The sequence below is a fragment of the Raphanus sativus genome, chromosome 4 (assembly GCF_000801105.2).
Source record: "Raphanus sativus cultivar WK10039 chromosome 4, ASM80110v3, whole genome shotgun sequence".
NCBI lineage: Eukaryota > Viridiplantae > Streptophyta > Magnoliopsida > Brassicales > Brassicaceae > Raphanus > Raphanus sativus.
Window position 1 is genome coordinate 51351938 of NC_079514.1, and position 10387 is coordinate 51362324.

General features: G+C 29.6%; 1 pseudogene; it reads right to left on the minus strand.

The window, feature by feature from the left end:
- Positions 1 to 2860: 2860 nt before the first annotated feature.
- Positions 2861 to 6294, minus strand: LOC108843260 (uncharacterized; annotated as a pseudogene).
- Between the last annotated feature and the right edge of the window lie 4093 nt (positions 6295 to 10387).

Genomic DNA, 10387 nt, shown 5'->3' on the forward strand with positions numbered 1-10387 from the left:
TCGATGCTCCAGACGGGATATGACAAGTGGACTTCGATCCCTTCCGCGGAACGCGAGTTGTGGTTTCGTCAGTTCGCGGTAACTATTAAGTTTTTTTTTAACATTTTTTAATTTTTTATATTTTATATGTACTAATCAAATTGTGTGTTTTTTGTAGCAAGAATTTACTTGGGACTCCGGCCTGACGGAAACAGTCCGTCAGGCATTCAGCCGCAAAGCCCAGACCGTCTACACGAAGCAGATCTACGAGTGGAAGCAAGTATGGCTGGATGAGAGGAAACCCCGGTTACTTAGCGGGACGGTGTGGACCCAATTGATCCAGCACTGGGAGAAGGAAGAGACTATAGAGAAGTCTCTACAGAACTCCGCCAACCGGAAGAGCGATCGTGGCGGGAAAGAAATTTACGTCCACAACCTCGGCGCTTGCAGTATGTCCTCTAAGGAGGATCAACTGGTAATTTTTTTTTATTTGTCTTTCTAGTTACTTAAATAATTTTTTATATGCATTACCTAACACATTTTTTTTTTAGATTCAAGAAAACGATGGTAATCCCGTCGATCATCTCGTCGTCATTAAGGAGGCGTACACCAACAAAGGGACTGGTGAAATTCAGGATCCGGTGATCAGAGAGGTCATTGAGATGGTGGAATCTCAAAAAGAAGCTTTTCTAGCTTCTCAGCAGCCTCTTTCTGACGACGATTCTACGGGTGCTTCGAACAACATGTCCCGACTGCAAATCAACGAGCTGGTTGAAAAGGTAATTTTTTTTCTATTCTTATATTTGTTTTTAATACTTTATTTATTAATTTTATATTTTTTTCTATTATTATATTTACTAACTTAAATTTTTTCTAGGCGGTCCCTAAAAAAAGGGTCGTTTGGTAGGGTTGGCCCGTCGTGCTTCTTCATGTCCGACTTCTCCATCTCAAGTCCCGTACGCCGATCCATTGATTCTAGAGCAGCTACAGAACAAGGATCAACGGATTGGAGCATTGGAGGAGCAGAATGCTACAATCCTTGCTGAGTTGGCGGATCAGAAGAAGACCAACTTCGAGATAATGCAGAAGTTGGATCGTTTGTTCCCGGATCAGTAGTTTTTTTTTGTTTTTTAATTTAAATCTTTCTAAATGTTTTTTTTCAGTTTGTATTAAAACTTATTTTCTATAATATTATTAATAGTTTCTTAATTTCAGTTTTTGTTTAAATTAATTTTAATATTTTAAAAAATAAAAAAATAATAATAAATAAATTTAATTAATAAAATATATAAATAAGAAATTCTGACGAAATAAATCCGTCGGTATATTCCGACGAAACTTCCGTCGGTATATTCCGACGAAATGTGTCGTCGGATGAATCCGACGGATCGTTTCGTCGGAATATACCGACGACTTTTTTCGTCGGAATATACCGACGGATTTATTTCGTCGGAATTTCCGACGGATTTATTTCGTCGGAATATACCGACGGAATTGTTGTCGTCGGAATCATGAGTTTCCGATGAATACGGTGATCGGAATACTCTGACGGATTTCCGAGGGAATGCGTTATCGGAATGGCGTCGGAACTCCGTCAGAATAAGGTTCATCGCTATCCGTCAGAAAATCGTCGGACAGTCTGATGGATTTCCGACGATTTTTTTTTTCCGACGAACTGAAACCGACGACCACTTTCGTCGGAATGTCGTCGGAATATGGCTATTCCGACGACATTCCGACGGTTTTGTCCGTCGGTATGCGTCTGTTTTCTTGTAGTGTTTGTGTTTAAAGAACAATATCAAAATTGTTTTTCGTATGTAAAAATAACACTTTGCAAGCGCGAGTTGTGTCTTTTTTATTGTAACACAAAATTTGATATAAAACTTTGTTTTTTGTACATTACGAAGTTTAATTTTTAAAAATAATTATTACATAATTTTAAAGTGAATTTTATCTCTGAGGTTTAATATATTTTGTGTGTAATGGTTCAAAGCATTTTCGATATATATTATATTTCAGTTTGTTTTTTTTAGTACTATTGTATAAGTATAATACTATACAATATTACTATATTCGATACGATATATAAAGTTATGTGTTATTTGTTTTAGAAAGTAGATTAGGCCCAACGTAGTTAAAGAATAATTATGTCTTTATGTATGTGTTTATGACTTATCTACTTAGGGGGATGTATTCAATTTAACATTTGATGTGATTTGATTTTTAATGGAGTTTTAGATGATTTTAATAAGTTGCAGAGATTTAGGTGATTTTTGTTAAACTACTCTAGAATATCACCTAAAACAATGGGATTTGGGTTTTAATTTTTTAACTAAGAAACTCCACCGAAACACCCTAAAATCACCTCAAAACTTTAAAATCCCACAACTTAAAATATTTTCAATAACAGTGGATTTCAGAGTATTTTACGAAATGTCAAGTTAAATAACAGTGGATTTTAAATGAGTTTTTAAAATTCATGTTTGAATAACAGTGGATTTGTCATTTTAATACAAATCACCTGAAACTCTCGGTTGAATACACCCCCTTTAATGTTATTAGTACTAATAAAATCAATATGGCCAATAAAAGTATACTGATCAATTTAAAATGAATTGTATAGGGTAATTCTAGTACGATTAATATTTTTAATATTCTTAGTATCTATCTATTTAAAGCGATATGTAATAAATGTGAAAATTATACATGGAGTATGGAGAAATAGAGGAATTGTTTTTAAGAAAATATATCAATGCAAAGTTAGACTATGATACATATTATATATAAGGAATGAGACATTTAATTTAAATATATGAGATCCACCTTTAAAATCCACCTAGAAGAGTTGTATAAACATGGAACGTGATTTGAAATGTGGAAATTTATTAAAAGACGGATGGACATATATGTATACCATTAGATTACATGTTTCTTGTCTAATGACAATACTCATGCTTACTGCTTACACAATACAAATACAAATACATGTAATGAAAAGAAAATACAAATACAATACAAATAAAACCCTTTCATGTGTTTGCTTTTTTACGTGTTTACATAATGTTATTTTATTGAATCAAACCTGTGAAACCAAATATTCATATACAAAACCGGCTAAATCGAAGATTAGGTTATTACAGGACCATGGATTGGGACTTTGTTGTCCTTGAAAGATACACCATGACTAGTAATCACTTCAAATTCCTCAGATTCATTACTTTTGGAAACCTGCCTTCTCAGTTCAACAGAACCACAATAATCTACTAAGTACTTAGTTGCATCTTTGAAGTATTTGCAAAGTATAGTACCTACTCCAGTCCCTGCAAGATTTCCAAAACCCAAAAAAAAAACGGTTTCAAGATTAGAGAAATGTTGTTTTGAGTTAAAATTAAAAGCCATATAATAATTTTATTGCTTACAATGAGTGATTAATAACAAATTTTCAGAAGGATACTTGTCTGCAAGAACCTTCAATGTACCAACATATCGTTCTTTAAAGTCTTCCACAGATTCTTCCCATTGTGGCAACTAAACATAACCAACATGGAATCGAGGGAAAATAACATAATAATCAAGATTATACTTAAAGAAACACGTGCACAAAAAAAAAATACTCAAAGAAACAAAGACGAAGATGAAGAAGAAAAAAATGTCGTTGAGAGAGCACCTCTTTACAAGCCATATCCACATTAATGTCAATTGTTAGGAAACATAGCTTGTAGATCTGAAATCTTGAAATCAAACTTCCCATCTTTTGGAGCAACCTCTTTCTTAATAGCCCCTGTGTCGCACAATCCAAATTCAATAGCTACCTGAAGCAGAGGAGACAAGGCATAAAACAAACTAAAACTAGATTTTGACCTGCACATCCGTGCGAGTATACTTTTTTATAAAATATGTTGCTATTTATTTTCAATGTCAATATTAGAGTTGGACATTATACCCGAATCCAAAAGATTGAACCGATCCCGATCCAAAAAGAAGTATCAAATTCGAACTGAAATTGATTAAATATCCAAATTATTCAAAATATTTGCATTTGGAGAACTGAACTGAATCCGATCTGAACCGAAGTATTTCAGATACCTGAATGTATTCGAAATAGATTTATATAATTATATATATTATTTTTAGATTTAATATATATAAAAACATCCAGAATATATATAGTACTTTTAAGTTGGTTTAAATAATTGATAATATATATAAATAGTCAAATGTAAATATCTAAAATAGTTAAAGTATACTCAAAACACCAAAATATTTAAAATAATTATTGATTTTCTATCCAAATATTTAAATCAAACCAATTTATATGTTAAGCTTAGGTATTATAATTATTTATTCTGACAATTTATATATTATTATTTTTATATATTTTGAGAAAATTAAAGTATATAATGAATTTAAAAAATAATTTAAATGGGTTATCCGAAACCGAACGAACCCGCAAATATACGAATCGAATCAAAACCAAAATTTTGAAATATCTGAATGGGAATGAAATCTTTAACCCCGGGAACCCGAAACCGAAACAGACACGAACCGAACCCAAATGGGTACCCGAAACCCACCTCTAATTCACAATCTATTTTTTTCTTTAAAAAATAGAACAAACATATAACTAATAGTATTTTATACGTACTATCCTATAAATAATCACATGTATTATATTTTTAAAATTTAATGTGAAATATAAAAATCATAATTTAAGTTGGTATATGAAATTTGAATTTTTATTGTATTTTTCTTATATATATTGAAAACATTTTTAATAATTGTTATTGGAAAATAGTTTAGTAAATTTTTTTTTGAAATATATATATATATATATAATATATATATATGTTAAATCAATTTTTGATATAATTTTTAAATATTATTTTGATTTGAAATATAAGTACAATTTAGAACTAACCCTAACTTTTTTTCTTATTTACAATAGGATGCCATTGGCCTTAAATATTAAACCACCCTAATTAAATTGATAGACTTAACGGTATAGTCGTTTGCCGTCAAAAAGACTTAACGGTATAACTAAAATAAATGATATCACACTAACTAATATTAAGATATCAGTTTGAATAAGTTAAGCTATTAAAAACTAATAGGAATATTAATAATTTCAAAATACGTAATTTCCTTTTATAGAACATGTTAACTTTTATAAACCAAAACGACACTCGGTGGTAATTTATCTTAAATATCTGTTTTGATTATATTGACATCGTAGAAATAGGAAAGAATTTTTGATTGTTATTTTGTTTCCATTATTGTGAATATTGTGTTAAGATTTGGTGATGTGGTATTTATTTTGGTTTGCGAAATTAATGGGACAGGTTGGTGTAACAAACCTTTTTTGGTTTGCCAAATTAATGGACAGCAAAATATAAAACTACGGTGTTTTGAAGAGTGGCATAGGTTGGTAATTATTGTGGAAAAGTCAGGGTCAAGTACTAAATGTATTTCAGTTTTAATAGTTTAGATTAATAATTTCAAAATACTTAATTTCCTTTTATAGAACATGTTAACTTTTATAAACCAAAACGACACTCTATGACACTCGGTGGTAATTTATCTTAAATATTTGTTTTGATTATATTGATATCGTAGAAATAGGAAAGAATTTTTTATTGTTATTTTGTTTCCAATTATTGTGAATATTGTGTTAAGATTTGGTGATGTGGTATTTATTTTGGTTTGCGAAATTAATGGGACAGGTTGGTGTAACAAACGTTTTTTGGTTTGCCAAATTAATGGACAGCAAAATATAAAACTACAGTGTTTTGAAGAGCGGCATAGGTTGATAATTATTGTGGAAAAGTCAGGGTCAAGTACTAAATGTACTTCAGTTTTAATAGTTTAGATAGATGCTTTGATAAAAAATATTTTTGAACATAATACAAAAAAATGATTCATCTGTAATTTAATGTATTTTTCTAATACATGTGAACAAATGAATATAGAGTGATATTGTTTAACCTTGAGCGAAGAGTTATCGACGGAAGGCACATCTTTAGAAGACACAGCGTTGTGATCGAAATCAACAGCCGAGAGAGCGGCGACGACTTCGGCAGCAGTCTGTATGCAGCGGAGGAAAGGAGAAACAATGACTCGGTGAATCGGAAACCCAACCTCAGATCGGATTCTTTGACCGGTTTGAAAGGCTTGAACTTTGCCCTCGTGAACGAGCGGAGGATCCCACGGTCTCACGGCGGTTACGACCCAAAGTGGCTCGCGTTTGTCAGCTCGATCACCGTGACGCATCACAATGACATTTTGGTGGCCATTGATTTTTGCTTTAGCAGACTCCATTGCTCTTTTTCTTTGTGGTTTTTGGCAGTAGCAATTGGATGTATTTATACATGCAACAATCTTTTGCTTCTGGTGTAATAAAGTTTATTCCACAATAGGAAATTGCATGGAGGAGCATCATAGTAATTGTCGTATTCCAATAAGATTTCGTTATTTCATATTCAATATCTTTTTAAAAAATGAAATAAAATATTTATACACGCGACGATCTTTTGCTTTAGGTGTAATAAAGTTCATTCCACAAAGTTTAAGCAAAAAAAAAAAGTTCATTTCACAATAGAAAATTGCATGGAAGAGCATCATAGTAATTGTCGTATTCCAATAAGATTCTTTTTATTTAATATTCAACTAGATTTTGACCCGCGCTTGGAAAGCGCGGGTTTTTTTTCAATTGTTTTTAACAATTTCTTGTATAAGATAATATATAAGTTCGAGCATATTTATCCAAAACCATGAACCAAACTGAGAAACCAAAAATGAATTGAATTGCATAAATAACCGAGCAAATCATATATCTATGGAACTGAAAAATTGAAGCCGAACTCAGAATCAAATGTGTACATGTATTCTTAAAAGAAATTATGTACTTAAAAATATTGATTACATTTTATTTTGTAAATAACCAAATATCCTAAAAAATACTATTTCTGACTGGATAACCCGAAAACCTGAATTAATCGAATATTTTTTATTCAGAATATTAAAATTATCCGAATTTTATGATATTTTATTCAAAAACCCAAATTATTTAATATTTAAACTGAAAATACCAAATTATATGTTATTTTATCTATAAATTTGTAGCAACCCTAAAAACCAGAATTAAACCAGAATCGAATTGGAACTAATTTTTTTTTTTTCATATTAGTCGTTTTCCAACTTTGCTATTGAACCGAACCAAAACTGAAATAACTCAACTGAATCTAACAAAATTTTGTAAATACTTGCATGGTTCCTAAATTTATAGAACCAAAACAACAAAAACTATAATACTCGAACCAAAAACAAATGTTGAGGACTAATAGTGCATCAAAATTTAAACGATGCGAAGAAAGTATTTTATTTTTAGAAATTATTTAATTATTTTTAGTAGGGTACATATATGGTTTATAGACGAATCAAGATATAAACAGTAGCTTTATATTCTGTTCGGACCTGCAGTCGAACCGGTTTTGGTGGCCATATGTAATTCCGAATAGCTTATGTTCTTCATGTAACATTTTATCAGAAGTTCTACTTATTGAAAAAGTTGAATTTAATAAAAGCCTATTAATTAAAAATCTGCTTAACCCAAAACTCTGCTATTAATCAGGGAACCGACATTGTTTGACCCAGAAAAATCCAGAAAATCTTATATATTTTTTTTAAAAAGTTGATTAAAGTTCTTATATACTTTATAATGGTATATAAAACTGAATAAACTATTTGACTTGTCATAAAAAAAGCAATTTGTTATGCATTTGTAATGATCAATACTATTAACATCCATGGTATATATATCATCAAGGTAGTAATGTTAAAGTGATAACTTATGTCATCAAAAAAAAGGATCACCTATATCAAATCAATCGACAATAATAGTTTAATACACATTCAACAAAAGTATTTTATTTTTAGAAATTATTTTAATTATTTTTGGTAGGGTACATATATGATTTATAGACGAAATAAGATATAAACAGTAGCTTTATATTTTGTTCGGACCTGCAGTCGAACCGGTTTTGGTGGCCATATGTAATTCCGAATAGCTTATGTTCTTCATGTAATATTTTATCAGAAGTTCTACCTATTGAAAAAGTTGAATTTAATAGAAGCCTATTAATTAAAAATCTGATTAACCCAAAATTCTGCTATTAATCAGTGAACCAACATTGTTTGACCCGGAAAAAATCCAGAAAATCTTTTTTTTTTTTTAAAGTTGATTAAAGTTCTTATATACTTTATAATGGTATATAAAATTGAATAAACTATTTGATTTGTCGTAAAAAAAGAAATTTGTTATGCATTTGTAATGATCAATACTATTAACATCCATGGTATATATATCATCAAGGTAGTAATGTTAAAAGTGATAACTTATGTCATCAAAAAAAAAAGGATCACCTATATCAAATCAATAGACAATAATAGTTTTATACACATTCAATAAAAGTATTAGGGAAAGTATTACTGATGTTTCATGGTATATATATATCAAATACGTAGGAAATGTTTTATAGAATAACTTTATAACTAAACACTATTCAGATTCATGTTCACATGATTATTATATTTTAAAAATGCCATTTTGTCTAAAACAACATTTGTATATGGCAAGTATTAGAATATGGAAAGTGAAAAGTGGAAACCATCGAGATATCTATACTATTAAAGCAGGATCCTATTGGGTTTTTTACTAAAAATACCATCTTCTTTATTAACATTGCATATTTCATTAAAGGCAAACAATTAATATTAATAACACATCTATATTGGGTCATTTTTTTGATCCAGCCCACTGCCCACTTCAGATTTCTCTTGGGCCATTTGAGCCGATTAAGAAATCAGATCCAATTCTTATTTTTTCATTGAAAAATATAAATATTTATTAAAAGTATATAAGTTTTTATTTAAAAAAATTAACCACATAATAAAATTAATTTATCAGAGTTATACCAACTTAATTCATTAAAAATAAATTATAATTTTCTAAACATAAATACTCATTAGACCTGGACGTTCGGGTACGGATCGGTTCTTTCGGGTATCGGGTTTTTTTGGGTTTTGAAATTAAATCTCATTCGGGTATTATAGAATTTCTGATCGGGTTCGAATCGGGTCTTTCCGGGTCCGGATGGGTTCGGTTCTCATGCATAAGAACCTGAAAAATAACCAAATAAGAAAAGTATCTAAAACGGGTTCGGTTAGTTGTACTCAAAGTATCCAAATTATCTGATTCGGTTCAAATTTTGATATCCAAATTATTCAAAAGTAACCAATAATAACCAAAAATTATCAATTCTATACAGTTTTTTGGGTAAACTTTTATCCAAACTATCATATTTTATCCAAAAATACTTAATGGTACCGAAAATAGCTACTATAGTTAACTTATAATATTAATTTAAAATATTAAAATAATTATAAATATAATTATAACATATTTTTAGATATATATTCACATTTCGAATATCTTAGGGTACTCATTCGGTTCTCGGTTCGGATCGGGTTCGGGGCCGGTTCTTTGGATATAGCAATTTAGAACTCATTCGGATATTTATCCCGGGTCTGATCGGGTTCGGGATCCTGATTTTCGGGTCGGTTTTGGGTTGGTTCTTCGGATCCGGATATTGTGTTCAGGCCTATACTCATTTAAAATGAAACACGATAAAGAAAGATAAAAAGCTTAAATCTTTTATAAAAACAAATATATGAAAATATGACATTTACTAAATATTTGTCAATTTAAAAAAAAATCAAGGAAAATAAACCCACGCTTTGAAAGCGCGGGTCAAAATCTAGTGTTTAAATTAAATTTGATTTGCTATATAACCTCCGGTGGATTGTAGGAGAAAATATAGGGTATGAAGCATTGATTGATATTGTATAGTTAGATTAATTTATTATATGACCAACCAATTAACTAAAGGTCCAACAACCTTGTATAAGTAGATTTTTAAAAAATGTTTCTGTTTTAATAGTATAGATATCTTTTAAGAAATGAAATAAAATATTGTAAAGTTATATTATGTTTTTGAAATTAAAAAATAAAATAAATAAAAATAACAGTAGTTGTTGCAGAAAATATATTTTACTTTTAATTCCTTCTCCCAAAAACTAAACCGTAAATCGTAAATCATAAACCCTAAATTTTTGGGTAAACCCTTGGTTAAATTCTAAATACTTTAAATTTTTAAAATATATATTTTTAACACAGTCAACAAAACACTAAGGTTTAAGGTTTAATGTTTTACTGGCAGTATTAAAAATATTTAAAAAGTTTTTTTTGCAATTACTATTATTTTATTTATTTTTATGTTTTATTTTAAAAATATAATATAAGTTAAGAATATTTTGTTTCATTTTATTAAAATTTACTGAATATAAAATAATG